Source organism: Protopterus annectens, chromosome 10.part0 (genome assembly GCF_019279795.1).
Source record: "Protopterus annectens isolate FY-2018-M chromosome 10.part0, PAN1.0, whole genome shotgun sequence".
In the NCBI taxonomy this organism is placed as follows: domain Eukaryota; kingdom Metazoa; phylum Chordata; order Ceratodontiformes; family Protopteridae; genus Protopterus; species Protopterus annectens.
Genome location: NC_056744.1, coordinates 1,690,010,007 through 1,690,028,020, shown reverse-complemented (window position 1 = coordinate 1,690,028,020; position 18,014 = coordinate 1,690,010,007). Strand labels below are relative to the sequence as shown.

The window sequence follows — 18,014 nt, the reverse complement described above, 5'->3', positions numbered from 1 at the left end:
AAAAGCTAGTAATGGGTTTGGGGAAAATGTTAAGGGGGAATGGAGAGAGAGTTATAATGAAGAACATGTTCGAATAGGTGAACAAGTGTCAGAATTGGATGATTTTAATCAGATTCCACCAATAACAAGATCAGAAAGAATTGAGAATAAAATGGAAATGGAGCAATATAATCCAAATTTTCGAGTGGCGTAACAAGGGGGAGGGAGAGGTACTAAACTTTGATAGTAACCCCCACCCTGACTTAGGGGAAAACATGTACAAAATGCAGATATAATACAAGATCCAAACAATACATATAGGCGAATTTTTCAAAATTTTAGTATTTATAACTACAGCCCGATTGTTTTAACTAAGGAACATTTTAAACTTATCAAAATTAATTAAATATATACCTAATAGGAAAGGAGACCTAGCTAGTATTTTAATGAATATTAAATTATTTATAAGGAAAATTTTCAAACTATATTTGAGCACAAAACAAAAAAATTAACAAGGATTAGTGAAAAAAAGTATTTATAACCCACCTATCCATCCACAAATCAAAAACTGTGAGGTATTGGTGGAGAGAGAGATAAGAAAACAATATGATAATATTAAATATAAAAAGAACTTGGATGTAGAAGTTAAGGTTTTAGAAGAAATGAGAAAAAGATGTAAATATTAGGGTAATGAAACCAGACAAAGGAGGAGGCATGGTTATTATGAGTAATTTGACGTATGAAGGTAAAATGAATGATAACGGATTCAAATAAATAGGAAACAGCATCTATGAATGAGATAAACATTTCATATCATAGAATTGATATGGTGTTGGAAGATTTGTTAATGGAGGGGTCCACAGATCGAACCACTTACTCTTATTTGAAAGTGGAAAAACCAAAAGTAGCAACTATCTTTGGTATTCTAAAGACCCATAAAAATGGAGAGGACCCACCATTAAGATCAATTGTATCCACAGACTGAGCTAAAACATTTCCTTTGGCAAAATATATAGATAGTACATTGAAAAGCCTCTGGACTGGGAGGGCCAACATCTTGAAGGACTTATGGGATCTCCTTAAGAGCTTAACTTAAGATAAATATAAAGAAACATTGACATTTCTAACAATAGACATAGTGGACCTTTTCTCTAATATTCCTTAACAAGAAGGTTTAAATTTGTTGGAGGAAATTGTATATGAGAATAATTATCTCTTGATGAAAAGGTGGTGGTTATGCAACTCATGGAATTAGTTTTGAAATATAATTATGTTCATTTTAATGGTGAATTTTTTCACCAAATTCAAGGAGTAGCAATGGGTGCAGCCTGTGCCCCTACCTATGCCAATTTAATTCTGGCAAAATGGGAAGAAAAGTGGGTACTGGAGTCAACATATAAGGAAAGTTGGACTTTATATAAATGCTTTCCGGATGACATTGTTATTCTTTGGGTGGCTGCTGAAAGTGAAGTTTTAAATTTTATTGAATACCTAAACCAAAGTACTGATTATTTAAGATTTACATACACTACAATAAGGAAAAACTACAACATTTGGATGTTGAAATTTATAAGAAAGAAGACAAATTCAACTCTAAAAGTATATAGAAAGCCAACATACTCAAATTCCTTTCTACATTTTGACAGTGCCCACCCTAAACACTATAAAAGAAATATAGTGAAAGGACAATATATAAGAGGCTGCCAAATGACCTCTAAGGACAATGATTTTTATGGTGAAATGATTTTATTAAGGGAGATGTTCAAGGATAGAGGATACCCAGAACAAATGGTGAAAGAGGTGGAAAAAGAAGTTGTAGAAGGTAGGAAAGATAAGTATCAGCCGATCCTAGGACAAGGTATAAAAGCAGTTTAGTCTACTGGATAGTGCAAATAAGGAGAATGAAGAGAAATTTAACCAAGCTTTAGTCATAGAATATGCCAGCTCATATGCAATTTGAGATATTATAAAGAAGGAATGGTATAGATTTACAACCTTCACTGATTAAGAAAGCATCAAAATGGACATGTATACAAGAATGCCAGAAACCTTAAGGGCCTTTTGGAAACCAGTTATCATGAAGGGATTGCTAGACATGCACATACTTGATTAACAAAGAAAGTATTTTTCTGAAGAGTAGGAATAAGGTATTAGAGGGCAAGGAATATACCAATTGTGATAGCAGTGGTTTAGTATACCTATCAGTTTGTCAAAAATGTGAAGGATTTTATATAGGAAAAACTGAACGTAAACTTAGAAGAATATATGAGCATTTATATGAAGTACAACATAGAAAATGTACAAATGTCCTATATAAACACAAGCAAGAATGTATTGATGCACATTTTGTATTTTTGTACTGGAAAAGGCTGACTGGAAAATCAGAGGGGGACTATGGGAACAAACTATAGAGTATAGGGAACTGTGGTGGCAATTAACCCTAGAGGCAAGCAGAAAACCAGGGTTAAATGACCACATTTCCATTCGTTCATTATTGAAATTAAGAGCAGCAAAATTGTGATAGGATGAAAATCTTCACTTATTGGCAGTGGTTATGCTTATTCAATGGTTTCTTGGCAGTGCTGGAGAAGATATTTAATGAATTCATTTATTCACAAAAGTAAAAGATTTGTATGCAATTTTTAATTCTACCACAGGAGGGAACCAAAGTCACTTTAAAAGCACTTTATACATTATAATTTTTAAATGGTTTTAAACATTCTCACACATTTTAATATGGTTGTAAAATGCTTTGTATTTAAATGGATAGATGGTTAAATATGCATTTTATATTTGATGGTTATAGAAATTTTTAGAAGTACTACATATAATAAATTGGCTGTAGGATGATATTCTGAACCTGGATTGTTAAGAAAAGGAGATCTGTGTACTTTTAATTGAAACTCATGTATTAAGTATTTAAATTAGGTGCAGTATGATTTTTATTGGTTGTTCCTAAATAGGAAGCTTATAAATAAAAATGTAGTAGCAGTTTGATCCACATCTGATGAAGTGTGCAAACGAAAACGTATGGTGTACAGTGTTTATGTATGTAATAAAAGTGTCTGCATAGTTCGTTCCTTGGGCTTTACTGTTTCAATATCTGCTTTGGGCTGTTCGAATTTCTTGGTGTGTATTTGCCCAGTTGGTTTGTTACTTGATTATTAAAATTATGTCAGACATTGCAAACATTATTATTGTGGCACCCCACAATAATAATGTTTGCAATGTCTAACACAATTGTCATGTGGTTGTAGAGGAGTCTAAATGTGTGAAAACTCATTAAATAGCAGTTTTGAGAAAGTCCACTGTTCATATACAAAGGATGAAGTTGCTTAACTGTTTATCATATACTATATGTTGTTCTTGTGAAGAACTAGAGGTCTTCCATATCATTTTATAATTTTTGATGGCCTCTGTCTTGTTCTCTGGTAGCTTTTTTTAATGCATTGCATGGGAGTGTGCATGTCCTCCCTGTGTTCTTGTGGGTTTCCTCTGGGTGCTCCAGTTTCTACCCACATTCCAAAGACATGCAGTAGGTGGAATGGACACTTTAAATTGTCCATAGATTGTGAGTGTGTTCGCGTGTGTGGTGGATGAACTACAGTAGCATGGCTAGTCATGCGGCAGTGCCTTGTCTCTAGATGACTGTTACTGTTGAAGTAACACCCTGACTCCATATGCAATAAATGGGAAAAAAGGTTGTGGATGTGGATGGACTTTTTAACTTCTTAAATGGGTCAGTCGTGTCACGCAGAAAGTGAACTTTCTGAACTACCTCCTATGGGGAACATTCAATTTATAATGAGCTTGCTGATTAGTTAGTCCAATCAGCATGCACATTTTGAAATGTTAATGTCCCTTTACTGCATAATTACCATTACAGCACCTGCACAAATGCTCTACAAATGTAAGCAACAAAACCAGAAGCAGGAAAAAGCATGCAAGTAGATTTTTATGTATGAATGTGACCTTTTCTTTAGTTACAAACAGTACCACATTTTGTTTATTTATGTGTACTAGCATAAAGCAAGCTCCTAAGTAAAAAATAGATTATCATGTCATAAATTAGTTGGCTTGAAGGCCTACAGGAATACCGCTCAACTGTTCAGATTTTAACAAAATGTCCAGATTTGACACTTATATTTTTGTTCAATCCTCAGCACTGTGCTAGAAAACCACACATTTTATGAGGAACAGAAGTCACTAAATAATTACAGGCACCCGAGTTTCAGACTTCATATCCTTCAGAAAATGCATACTAAAGCGAAACCTCTTACTCCCAAAGAAACTGACCAGGTTAAGTAGACAGGATCTGCTTTTAATGGACCAGAATTGGTTTAGGTTGATGTCTTTATTTATTAATTCCATAATGATCCTTTCCACAACCTTACAGATGAGGTTGGTCAGGTTTATGGGGCTATAATTACCTGGGTCTATTGACTACCCACCTCTGTGCAAGGGGATGGCAGTTGCTGCTCTCCATTCTTCCAGCACAAAGTCTCTTTGAAGGCTGATATTGAATAGCTCCATTAAGGAATCTCACAAAAAATGTCCCTCTTTGTAACTGCAAAGAAGAGGAGGTAATGTTATTCATAATTTCTGCTAACAGGTTAGTGCAGAAAGCTGTTATAATCACCCCCCTCCAGTCAGGAATGCACCCGGGAAAGTGAGTTTGGCATAATTGCTAAGGGTGCCACCTCAGAGACACAAAGTGCAGGTTTTGATTCTGGCCTGGGGTTGTGGGCTAGGCTTAAAATAGCCCTTAAGGGGAGTTAGCTTAATATTTACCTATGAACCTATAGGACTATACATGCAGCCCAGTATGTTATCTACCCTCAATGAAATGGGCTCATGGCCTTGGACAGTGTCTTGAGGACTAGTTCTTGGGGGATTTTTGGGAGGGTGTAGATGTCAGTATGTGATCTTGGAATATAGGAGGGGAGTTAAGTTTGAGCTAAATGTGTCCACTTGTATATTGGCCATGTCCTCAGAGTCTCAGTATGTGATGTCATTTAAAGATAGCTTTCTGCAGTGCTGGGAATTGTTTATGAGGTTTTTAACACGGTTAGAGAAAGCTTTGCAGTTATCCTTCACCTGGGTAGCTAGCTTTACCTTATACATGGATTTTGTTGATGTAATTAATTAGTGTCCCCAGAGTACCCAGTTAAGTTTAGTGGGAGTCTTTTTAACATTATGAGTGTTGAACTTTTTTCTTTTGTTATACAATCCCTTTGTATCTGGTTTCTACCTCTTAGGTTTAGGCTTACATTTTCTACCTGTATTTTCTTTGGAGGGAAGAGCTGCATCCATGCAGCTATTTACATGTGCACTGAATTGCAAACATGGAAAGATGGGATAAACAAGTACATTCTGGGGTACTTGCATTTCCCCTATCCATGAGGGCCATTAGTTTGCATTACCGAGGTTAAGGGAATATCACAGGATATTAAATGTGACCAATGATAACGGCATACTGCAGGGTATTACATGTACCAGATAATAATGGAGTATCACATGACATTAGACATGGCTGATAATGGAGTAAATAGGATATTATATGTGATTGACGGTAATTGGGGATTAAGACATTCCATGAGATAGAAACAATGGTGTACCACAGCATATTGCATATAATTGATATTGAAGTAACACAGGATGTTCCAGGTCACTAAATATAAAGGACTGTCACTGATAACAGAGCAGCACAGGATATTACAAATGAATGATTATGTATCACAGGACATTACATGACTGATGCTAATGGAGTATCAAGGGATATTACAAGTGACTGCTGATAATGGAGTACCACACGATATTACAGGTGACTGATGACAATGGAATGTCATGGGATAGTCCATGTGACTAAAGATAATGGAGTATCACAGGAAATCACATGTGACTAATAACAATGATGTAGCATGGGATATTACATGTGGCATGGGATATTAGATGCAATACGGCATTTAAGAATGGTTGGATTCCAGTTGTTACAAAGGTGGTATACACTTCAACTTAAAATGCACTATTAGTAGCACAAGTACCCAAGACAATTTTATTTCCCAAGTTGGGCAAACACACCGCAAAACTCATACCTACAGATTTATTTCCTTTCATCCAAATGAGATCAAAATTGTGCCAATGCATAGTGAGAAAAGGTTTGTTGGTCACACAGCTATAAATGTGTGTCCAGTGCAAGGAAGATCTCTGAAGTATTGTCAGAGTCATGTAATGTCCAGTACATATACATGAATCATACACAACTGGAAAACTCACAAGCACCGTATGCTACTATGCTTCTGGACTTGCACAAATAATGCTCTTCAATTTAATGACAATTTACCCGATTGAAGAGGATTCCATATTTGTTTAAGGGCAGTTTACCAATATATGTAATTCATTATGCGCCTCTCCACAGCCCATGTATACATGATCGGTTATATTTGCTCACATTTTAACTAAATCAAAGGACCTATCGAGGATGCCCACTCTCTTCTGTGTTCTTTACATTAGCAGAGAAGGCTTTAGTGGTGCAGCTAAGAGAAAATCCTCACTGACCACAACCACATAGGTACACCCAGGTGGTTGAAGATAAATGCATTGTTTGGCACTAGTTACGCTTGGTTCTACAACAGTCTGCTATGATATCAGTTGAGATACTGACATCTTCCTGCTCAACGAGGCCTGTATTAGAGAACAAAATTATCAACAATAAGGTTTAAGTGACCCAAATATCTGGGCACACTACTAATGACAATGAAGAGGATACTGCTAAGTTTCTTCCAGGCCCCTTGGATAGTGACCGACCCTTGTATAGTGACCGGTACGACTTAATACTCTGATGGAAAGAACTATCAATGCCATTTTTAATTAAGTTAGCCCATAGAAAGAGCTATTACCCTGATTTTTAATCAAGTTAGCCCATAATGTACAACCCCCATGGTGAACAAGAGGAAATTGTATGCTGCTGACAAAGCAGTGCTAAATTTCTTGAGTTTCTATTGTCGCATTCTTATAAAGGAGGTACCACAAGCTGATCTGTATGCAGATGTAGGCCTCTCTCACACAGGAATACTCAAGAAAAAACTGCATCCCCTCATGGTATGAAATCTGTCAGAAATGACCGTAAGATCTTGATCAAGACTTGAGGTAGACATACGCCCAGAAAGGATAAGGTAAGTTAGGGAGATCATGGAACTCTGAAGATGTCCAGACGGACAACAGCCTAGCCTTTCAGTCTAACTGGCAATCTCAGGAAATGTTTCTGCACAGATCTGCATTAAGTAGGGTCTTGTAAATTTAGAACTTGTCATTGTTTGAAAATAATTCTGAACCCTCCTCTGCTGTACTATTAAAGCAGTTCTTACAGGTAAAACCCATCTTTTTCAAACATACGCTTCATCAAATTCCTCTACTCACATGAGACCACCAAAAGGCACTAGTTACACAAATATACACATGGGTTTGCCCCAACCAAGTGTCAAAAAGGTATAAATGTTTTGTTTCACCAGACCCCTTCACTCAAAAAAAGGAATACTTACAAATCTAAACCGACTACCAGATCTAAGATATACATTTTATGATGCCCCAACAGCTTGGTGAAAACAATTACATGCTCCTTTGATGGCAATCGCTCATTTCATATTATTTAACAAATGTCAAAACCTCTTCTGTAGGTTAAAATAACAGAATATTTTGATCTGTGCTAGCACTATTCATAACCAAATAACCCACATGCAAACAGGCTACTGTCCTGCTCTGTTACACAAATATTTTTGGGTTAAATGGAAAGAAGACACTATGGATGCACCTAGAACGCAACTCAAACCTCTGAAAGGCATACCATTTCTCCTACTGGGTTAAGCACACCTCCTTCAACATGCTTTCCCAAGACTATTAGCTTGGATTAGACAGGCATCACTTACTCTTTCAGGGATTATTCTCAGATTAAGCAATTCTCTGGCAGCAACTCCAACACGGAAATTGGCATGTCATAAAATTATTGGTCGTCTAAAGCAACAGTATGTGCAGGCCAACAGGTGTTGGGCTGCTTTTTTGTTATGACTGGGAATAGCAGGAGAGGGGATATCACTATTAATATCCATAGCATTTCGTTTAAAACAAATGTGCAGTAATGGTGTGCATGCTTAGGCTGGTAATGCTGGTTTGTGGCAGAATGATGGTACACATGACAATTGTTATCAGTTGTTCAGTGGGTGAAATTCTTTAGATGGAATAATTTTTTACATACATTCACTTTTACAGTTGCTTAATATTTTGATCCAAACCTTCATTAAAAGTCACACACTAAAATTGATCGATTTCCTTCTGAAGGAAGTGGTAAATTTGGGATTTATAGGATACGGTTATCTACTTCTCAGCTTACTTAACACAAGTTGTTTTCTGCACGGTAAAGTCTAGTAACCATCTCATTTAACTGAATACCCATTTTGTTTAACTGAATACAATACTCTGTACATTTCAAACAAATTTTGCAAACCTCTGGACTAATTTAGAAGTTCAGACAGCTGGTCTTCCTTCTGTTGAGAATCTCACAGCACTTGGTATCCTTAAGCAGTATGGTAACTGCTTGCTGCTCACAAATCATGAGCTTTACTCAGTATATATTAAGACATTATGTTTTTGAGAGCTGCAAGCATTAACTAACATGGAGTCCTCACTCCCACAAAAGGACACAGACAGTGGGTATCACACATTCCAAAACAGTCTATACTAACCCATTGCATAATGTCTTACACTGTGGCTGTAAAAAGTTATTGCCAAAGCCTTCTAGATCCATGAAGACTAGGCCTCAGTGAAAATTTGTCACCACATCACCTTCTGGCATATGTTCAACAAAGAGTCACCAGGATTTAAAGAATTTCAGATCCAGTACACCAGACTACTCTACAAATAAAAATGTTTTAGTTAATGATGACTACACTCAATACAATCTGTCGTCTCTGGACAAAGGATGATGGAGAATTGTCTTTCAGATTCCAAGATCTCTGACATCTCAGGAGACCTTAAGCTACTTTCATATGGCAAATATGACTATGTGGGAGTGAATGACTTGGCATGAAAAACTCTTGAGGGATATACAGAGAGGCATGGCAGAATGCTCCATGCAAATCACAAATGCAGGGAAGATTCTGATCCTGAGAGGAATCCTTCCTTCCCAAGAATGATGACTATGTTCAAGGACAAGATAAGTAGCATCAACAATTGGCTAAATATTTGGTACCAGATCCAGTATGTGTCAACATGAGAGGAGATGCTAGACAGTCCTACATGCTCTGTCATGGACAGCCTGCAGCTCTTGTTCTAACCCTTCAACATACTGGCTAAAGCTTTGCAGCAGCCATATAGTGCCTTTTTAGGCAGAGTCTGGCTGATGGACATGCCAACATAACTAACATCTCAAATCCAAAACAGGATCCATTAAGATGGCTCTGCTCAATGCCAGAGGTCTCAACAAGTTGCCCAACAATGAGGGCCTCCTGCATTTGAAGCACCTCCATGTTTGAGTAATTACTGAAATTTGTTTTAAATGTTAAGAAACCACTCCATCCATAGCTAGGTTTTGCATCTATTGTTTCTTCAGACTCTGTGGCAACTGTGATGGCATCTCCATATTTGTTAGGGACCACATTACCTCTAGATAGATTTCCAGGGACCCATCAATAGCTATCATGTTATAGCCTGTTACAGGACTCCCTCTTTGTCTCCTAATAATCATGCAAAATTCTTAAATGTAAATCAATGAACTATCTATAAACAAAAACTTAATTATTTGGGGAGACTAACTACTCATGAATCGATGCCTCAAATGTAGGATATATCCAAAAGTTCTTTGTTTCATAAACAAACATTCCCTGGAATAGATTATGAAACACACTAGAGGGCCTAATATTCTTGACTTGGTACTTACAAATATAGCTTTTTTCATGCACTATTCCCCTGGTAACGCCTTCCCTGAAGAAGCATGTTCATTCACTAGTCACCTTAATGACTAAAACCTCTAAACTTGACAATATCTCAGAATTCAATGATTAAAAATGTACACATCTTACCCAATTCTAATATTAAAAAGTTTGAAAATTCACTTATTCTAGCTTAATGTCAGACTTCTCAGCAGGGAGCTACACAAAAGAGTTAAATACCCACTTACATAAATGTATACAACTGACAGTATGCATCAGATCTAAATATAATGTAAAGTTTAAAATGAAACCACCCAGTGGCCCAAAAGAAAAAACTTTGCAAAAATAAAAGAAAAAAAACTCCTTAAAATATAAATCGATCTAAGTACCCTCAAATCAAGGAGGACATTAGAAAATGGACTAAAACTTGAAAAAAAATAAATAAGTAACTGGACTATTAAGGTAGTCCATGAACTATTAAGGCGGTCCATGAACTTGAGTTAGCATATGAAGTTAAAGGACAACAACAAATCTTTCTTTAGTTATGCATTATGAAAGAAAGAAATAATACCAAACATTTTTCAAAAGCTATTCAAGATGGTACCACTAACTCTGACTCAAAAGACACTGCAAATATAATAGCTAACAAACTTGAGTTCCAACTTCACTTTGGATAAAGAGTCAAACCTCCTTATCCCTGAATGCCTCAACCCCCCTCCCCCCATCAAGACCACCAAGGTTCATGTACTAAAGGTAATCTCAAAGGCTAAAACACTTCCTGCATGGTACTTGATAATATACACTGTACTTGTGGAGCAACTCAAACTATTTAACCTGCGTTTAGTTACTGACATTCCGTACCCAGTAATGATGACCTCACTTCACAACGGTGGCCTCATCACTAATCTAGGGAATGAATCCAGGGAATTACAGGCCCATCAGCCTGATGAGTCTCGTATGCAAAGCCATGGAGCATATTGTAACTAACCTGATTAGCTTTGTCAAGGGTAGATCCTTTCTAATGAAACTGGTTAATGCCTTTGAAAGAGAAACACAAGCTACTGACAGCAGCCATGATGTACACACAGCAAACCTTGACCAGGTCAATACCTTTGACACTACACTAGGATAGATTGGGGTCTTTCTATAATGCATTGAGCATACTATGTATTAAGATGGATAGCAAACTGGCTGAAGGACAGAACCCATACAGTGCAGGTAGCAGGTGCTTCATCAAACAGCATGAAGGTAACCAACGGTGTTCTGTATTGGGACTTCTTTTGTTTAGCATTTACTTTCCTGATTTCCAGACCATCAGCCAAGACCTCTGGCTCACCAAGCCTGAAGATGACTGCAAACTGTGAGTCATTGTCAAGTGACCATTTGATACTCAAAGCCAAGTGAAAAGAATGCTGATGTGCTAGTAATGAGCATAAATGAAATTCTAACAATTGTAATATTTATAGGACATCAATATCCCACTTTAAAAAGAGAATGTAGTTAGAGATTTTGGTACTTCAGATAACGATTCCTTTTTCTTTGATCAACACAAAACAGAAGTCAGGGAGCATTTCTACTTGGCACAGGTAATCGACAAGGAGATACCTTCCAGATCCAAACAGGTCACTGTTCCATTGTATTCAGCACCGAATATGCCAATTATTGAATACAATGTCCTTTCTGGAATGTCCCTACTAGACTTGTCTAACAACTAACAAGACCCCGGGGGCTCCTAACTATGGAGATCACCTGTTTAATAACCCTAAGCTACCAGAAAAGTCTGGAAGCACTGTCCCTTTATTCAGTATCTTATAGATTTCTGAGGGGAGACTTGTGCCTTTCCTTTCAAGCCATTAGGAACTTGGTGGTCCTTGATCTTTTGAATCTCCATGAATGGAACAGTCCAGAAGTGATCTAAATCTCCACCACCAAGCAAATAAAACAATGTAGAGAGAGAGGTTCATTACACAACACCTTTTCCATCTCTGGAATTGACTTCCACTGCAAATTAAGCAGTGTAATATATCATCTGCCTTAAACCAGGAACTAGAAGTTTGCCCAGGTATTCACAACTTCAACCCTAGTCCAACTGGCCTGGCACTCCTTGACACAGGAGGTTCAGTTTGAGGCTGGGTACTGACAGGTATAAAAGGTCACAAGAGTCAATCGCCTTGTATTTCCTATTACTTAATAACCCTTTGCAGCAAATCCTTGATAAATAGGGTCCTGCAATAAGTAAAGAAATTGTATTTGTCTACAACTGCTATGCTACACTATTTTCAGCCACTGGTCAGAAACTGGGTATATAAAAGACACAGTTTAATTTACGCATCAGAGTTTTTAATGGGGAGACGGCTTTATATTAAATAAATAGTCCTCCAGTCAAAAGTCATCAAATGTCTAATTCATTTTAACAATGAGATCAATGAGGTATGCAAGTAAGGAAGCGTCACCTTAACCTGACATCCAGAGATCTCACAGTTACTACAGGTTGAGGCATTTAATGTTTTTTTTTTTTTATTTTGTTCTGAAGGAGTTTGTTTTGACATGGTAGGAAATGAATTATGTTGTTTTTCTAGCACTTCAGTTCCACGCATGTTTATTTCAACGTGTTGGGAGTTGACAAGATTTGCCTTGATGTAAAGCCATTGATCAGTTTCGGGCAAATGAACAGAAAAAATTAAGTTAAAAAAAAAAACAAAAGTAATTAAAAAATAAGCACATTACTATATATAATTTAGACTGCTGGTACTTTATTATCTGAAATGTTTCTTATGTCAGCTGCAAACCCAGAGTTTCACTTTCCAAAATGAAAGACATGCAATAACAAACATTAAAAGTAGACTTACTGATAGAACTCCATTAGCTTTGTGTTTTCCATGTTCTGAGGTGTCACCGGACACGGATTCCTCAGTGGTTGTCAGATAGTCTGTGTCATTTCTCTCTTCCAGAATGTCTACTTCTTTTTTTATTTCCAAGTTAGTATAAAATGCTGCTGAGTGAATTTCTGTAACACCAGTTTTAATGCATTCAAGATTTTCTTCCATCTCTCTTAGAATTTCTGATGCTTTGCTGTAAAGTTTTTGAATGAGTTTTTGTTCCTTGTCATGGAGAAACTGGTGCAGTTTTACAAACTCTTCTGCAATGTATTCTTCCAAATTAACAGCACGTTCCTGTGAAACAAGTAATACAGATAAGAACAAGCTAACTTGCTACACATTATCATACCACAGTACCAGTTATGTCCATATATTTACCTTGCATGACAGAATGAATAAACTTAAGCTCCCTGGAAACAGACACAGAGGAGAGGACTGCAAAACTGGTGACATGGTTAAGGGGAGGGTTTGTCTTAATGGTTAAAAGTTTTTACCTCACAGATACAAGGTAAAGGGTTTGACTCTGACCTCTAATTATTGTCTAGACTTATAAAAGTCTACAGTCTGGTAGCAAGCATTAACCCATGAACCCAGGAACTATGAACCTAACTAGGCCCATCACTGTGCCTGGAAGGTAGAAATGTGAAGCCACCATACCACTCTCTAGAGGAATGACAGTGGAGACTCAAGTACATAGATGACCCTTAGTCTACATCAATAGTTAATGTAATGCAAGAGCTGTTAGTTCATAGGGAGGTGAAGCTGGATCTGAAAAAAAGGATAAGGTAAGCCCCACACTGTGTCTCTATGCCAAACTGACTTCTTCTATTGACTCCTTGCACTCTCTGATGATTAAACTAATTTTCAGGAATTATGGTGAGCAAAGAGGCCATATTCTTAGAAAAAAGAAGTTTTCTGCTGCAAGGTAAAATGTGGGCAGAGTCCCCTAGGCAGTCCTGCATCTGTTCATTATACAGAAGTTAGGAAAAACCATGGTGCCTATGCCATATCCAGGGTCACAACAGTAGAGGAAAGTAACACCAATTAGGTTATGCCATCATACACAATGGGCCACATTACAAAAGGCTTGTGTAGGTCTGTTTATAGAGGTAGGCCTTAGACGGACTTAAGTTACTTAGACAGAGAGCAGATCTTTCATAATCTGGTCACCAGTGTAGGGTTGTTTATAGATAGAGTGAGTGACTTACTTTGGTGTAAGACCTGAGAGCAAGTCTCTTGGAATCTGATCCCCAGTGTAAGCCTGTTTACAAATAGGACTTACACCAGCATAAGTTACTTATACTGAGAACAAGTCTTTCAGAATCAGGACAGACTTGTACCAGGCTAAGTCACTTGGAGAGCAAGGGCTGCAAATACAAAGCTTAATTCTACAATGTGAAAATCAATGAATGCAAACACTGCAGCAGTTGTGCAGGGATTTAGTCCCAGCATCCAATAAGAAAGTACAGTTGTGTAAAATCTAACCACAACAGTAGATAAACATCTATTCACTGTTGCAGTATTCTTTACACAAGGGATCTCCCGCCAAGGAAAGCCCAAAATCTGGGCAGTACATCACAGCCTTTAGTTCCTATATATATACTGTATGTCACATGTATGCTCCCCACACAAGGAGTAGAGCATAAAGGTTGCTGTATGAATGCACACACTCAGAACTGAAAATGCCCCAGAAGGAGAATGCCCACAGGGACAAGGAAAACATGCCCATCCAAGAGAAGAAAAAGGAAGACGATAAGCCCCTTGGCTAAAAGGGCAAGACAATGGCAAGGCTGGAGGGGGTAGAAGGAAGGGAGCGAATACTGTAACAGTGAAGAGGGCATTTATTGATATGGTAAGATTTTACACAATTGTCCTATGTCCTTCCATCTCACTACTGAAATATTCTTTAGTACAGGCGTGCAAGAGGAAGGTACAGAAGAGCCCTTTACAAATCCATGCAGGATAGCCCTGGAAATAACATCAAACTGGTAATTTATAATATTTAGTGAAAGTCTGAAGAGAGGAACAAGTAGCAACCTCAAGGATGGAACTGGCATCCAGGCTCTTAAAAAAACACCAGAGGAGGCAAATGCCCTAGTAGACTGCAACTGTACTGATGAGGAAATATATTTTCAGTGAAAAGAATAAGAAAAAAATGACCATAGAAATCCAGGAGGAGATTATTTGCTTAGAAATTGCCAAACACAATGTCTTGAGATGAAAAGAAACAAATCTGCTCAGATTTGTGAATAACTTTAGTTTTATCCAAAAATTATCTGAGCTGTCTATGCAAATCCAAGGTGTGAAGAACCTTCTCAATGGCAGAATGCAAAGAAAAAAGGAAGGAAATTGAATAGACTGATTAGGGGATGACTTATTGACCACCTCGGGCATAAAAGAAGGATTCATACTAAGAAGCTCCTGTATTTGTGGAAAACTAAGAAAGGAGGAATAGCCATGGGAGCCTGAAGTTCTAACCTCAACCAAGAGAGTGTGTCTGAACTGAAAGAAGAACAGTCTTCCAAGTACAGTGTGGTAAGGAAGCTGAAGAAGAAGGCTCAAAAGGAGCCTAATTCAAAATTGCAAGTACAAAATTGGGTCCTAGGAAGGAGGAATAGGCTTTCTTAGGAGGCCTGACATGAAGGATGCCTTTAAGAAACGTCTTTACCTCAAACCTAGACGCCAGAGGAAGAGTCAAGGGCAGACCACAAAAAATGCTGACAAGTGAGCTTTGACTGAAAAATATGCCAACCCAGCATGGAGCAGATCACACAAATTAAGAGAACACCAAAGCAGCCACTACAAAAAGGGGATCGTAATGGTGAGAAAGGCACCAGACAGAAAATCTCCTCCATTTGGATTTCCTGGTAGTGCATTTACTGGCCTTCTGCAGATCCCAAAGCATGTCCTCAGAAAAGGTGCCTAAAAGGGATCAAAAGCCTATTGCCCACAGTATTTGAAGAGTGGACAAGTCAGGATAGATGGGTGACCCCTTGCCTTGTGTGAGATCATCCACTCTGAGGTAACTTGTGGTGATTCCCTGTGGCCCACTGAGAAAGAAAAGGGAACCAGTGTTATCTGGGCCAAAAGTGAGTCACCAGCAAGATTTTGGGAGTGTCCTGCTAGATCTTTTGCCAGACTCATGGTAACAGAGGAAGGGGAGGGAAGGCATGCAAAAACACCCCTTACAAAGAAAAGACAGGGTGTCCACCTTCCAAGCCAGGGGACTTGGGACTCTGGAACAAAAAAAAGAGGAAGTTATCTGATCAGAGTGGAGGCAAAAATATCTACCCAAGGAATACCCCACCAATGGGCAATGTCCAGGGACACATCTGTGAAACAACCATTCATGAACTTGTGTACAGGACCTGCTCAAGGAGACTGCCATTAGATGTGTTCTGAGGGAGTGTAAACTGCCTGGACAGTTACTTGATACTAGATAGCTAGATCCCAGGATCTGCAGGATACTCTGCAAAGAAGATAGGATGTTGTGCCCCCTTCCTTGTTGATATGCTACATCAATGTGGTGAAGTTTATGAAAATTTTAAGGAGCCAACTACAAAAGAGGGAATGAAAAGCCTGAAGAGCCAGACACAGAGCTGTCATCTCCTTTATATTGATGTAGTCTGACCTCTGATGAGGAGACAAGAGACCCTGAAACTTGAGGAGGTGACAGTAAGCACGTCACTCCTGACTGAGGCATCTGTAAAGAGCTTTGAAAAAGAAGCCCTGGGTTGAGTGTAAGTTGATGAATCCACCACTGAAGCTTCAGCTTGAGGCAGTGAAGGAAATGTACCAGGAAATTCATGAGGTGGCAATGTTGAAACCACAGTGAGTTGAGGTACCACTGATGCTTCCTCATATGCAGCATGGTGAAGGGGAGCATGGGAATGGTGGAAGCTATGAATCTGAAAACCCTGAGAAATTCTCTGGCCATGACAGCCACCAGAGTAAGAAGGGTTGAAAAAAGGCATTTAGAGACAGGTAGAGATGCCAGCATGGGGACTGCCTGAAATCTACAGGAGAGGAAATATAATCCTGAGAAGGTGTCAGAACTGATTTCTGTAAGTTTAGGATGAATCACAGACTAACAGGAAGTAGTACACCTGAGATCCTGAAGCAGAGTATGGGGAAAAGGAGCTTGAATAAGCAAACCATCTAGACAGAGATCTGAATTTCTCAAACCCTCAAAAAAGCAATGACACAATCAAGGCATTTGGAGAATACTATTGGGGCAGCAGAAAGGCCAAAGGGCAAAGCATATGAAAATGCAAAGAAGAAACAGAGAAACAAAAAAAATTCCTCAAAAAAGGAGGATGGAGGATGTGAATGTTTAAATCGTTGAGATCCAGAGAGACTAGAAAGACCTGGGATAAAAGAAAAGGAAACAATGTTTGCAAAAAAAAAAAAAAACATCTGTAAGGAAGGAATCTTGAGAAAGGCTTTCAGCCAGGAAATACTCATAATTGGTTTCCAAGTACCCTCCTTTCATGGGACCAAAAATATCCTGGAATAAAATCCCTTTCATATTTGGGACTTTTTGCAGAATTTTTCACCCTGGGCTTCCACTGAAAAATGGGTCCTTGGCCCAGTGGACTTTCCCGATCAACAAATGTCAACAAAACAAAAAGCATGGCTTGAATGGTTTCCTGAGACAAAAGAAAGTGAAGAACCTCCCAGAAATGAGAGGAATATTCTAGAGGAGGTTGAGGAATGCCTGAAAAGGGAGGAAGGGACTTCCAAACCATGAAATATCCCTAACAGATAATGGACAAACCCAAAGAGTCTGAAGTGAGCTGAAGCAAATTTGGGAGAGACGGGGGCAGACGAAGGGAAAAGGGAACCTCGGTGAAGGCAGGAGGAAGCAAACTGTCAAACAGAACTCAGTTTATCCTGGAAAGGAGGTTTCCGGAGGCAGAACTCTGAGTAGACTTAGCAGGAGGCACCCACCTAGATCTCTTCTTGCCCTCAGGAAGAGGGAGAGGTTGCATACGAAAAAAAGCAGACTTGGAGGGATAATTCCCAAGAAATTTGGAAATAGGCAAAAATATATATATTTGAGCTTCTGCAAGACTTGAAGTCTTTCAAAAGACAAGGGTAAAGTTCAGCTGCAGCAGAACCAAAAATATTTTTATTTTATACAGAGGAGTATCCAAAAGTTTGTCCTTAATGTCATCAGGCAAAGTCTGAAGAGGAAGCCACGAATAACCTCTCATAACTGAACCAAAGGCAG

At 38.4% G+C, this 18,014-nt stretch overlaps 3 protein-coding genes across 3 annotated transcripts in view; all 3 read right to left on the bottom strand.

Annotated features, from left to right (window-relative positions):
- The window catches only part of LOC122814430 (zinc finger imprinted 2-like), a 1,129,715-nt gene that overhangs the window by 198,021 nt on the left and 913,680 nt on the right, over nucleotides 1-18,014 (bottom strand). The gene's annotated exons all lie outside the window — the stretch shown is intronic.
- The window catches only part of LOC122813903 (zinc finger protein 436-like), a 923,997-nt gene that overhangs the window by 55,088 nt on the left and 850,895 nt on the right, over nucleotides 1-18,014 (bottom strand). The window lies entirely within an intron of this gene.
- LOC122813908 (tripartite motif-containing protein 15-like) overlaps nucleotides 1-18,014 on the bottom strand; it is a 373,209-nt gene that overhangs the window by 12,202 nt on the left and 342,993 nt on the right. The window lies entirely within an intron of this gene.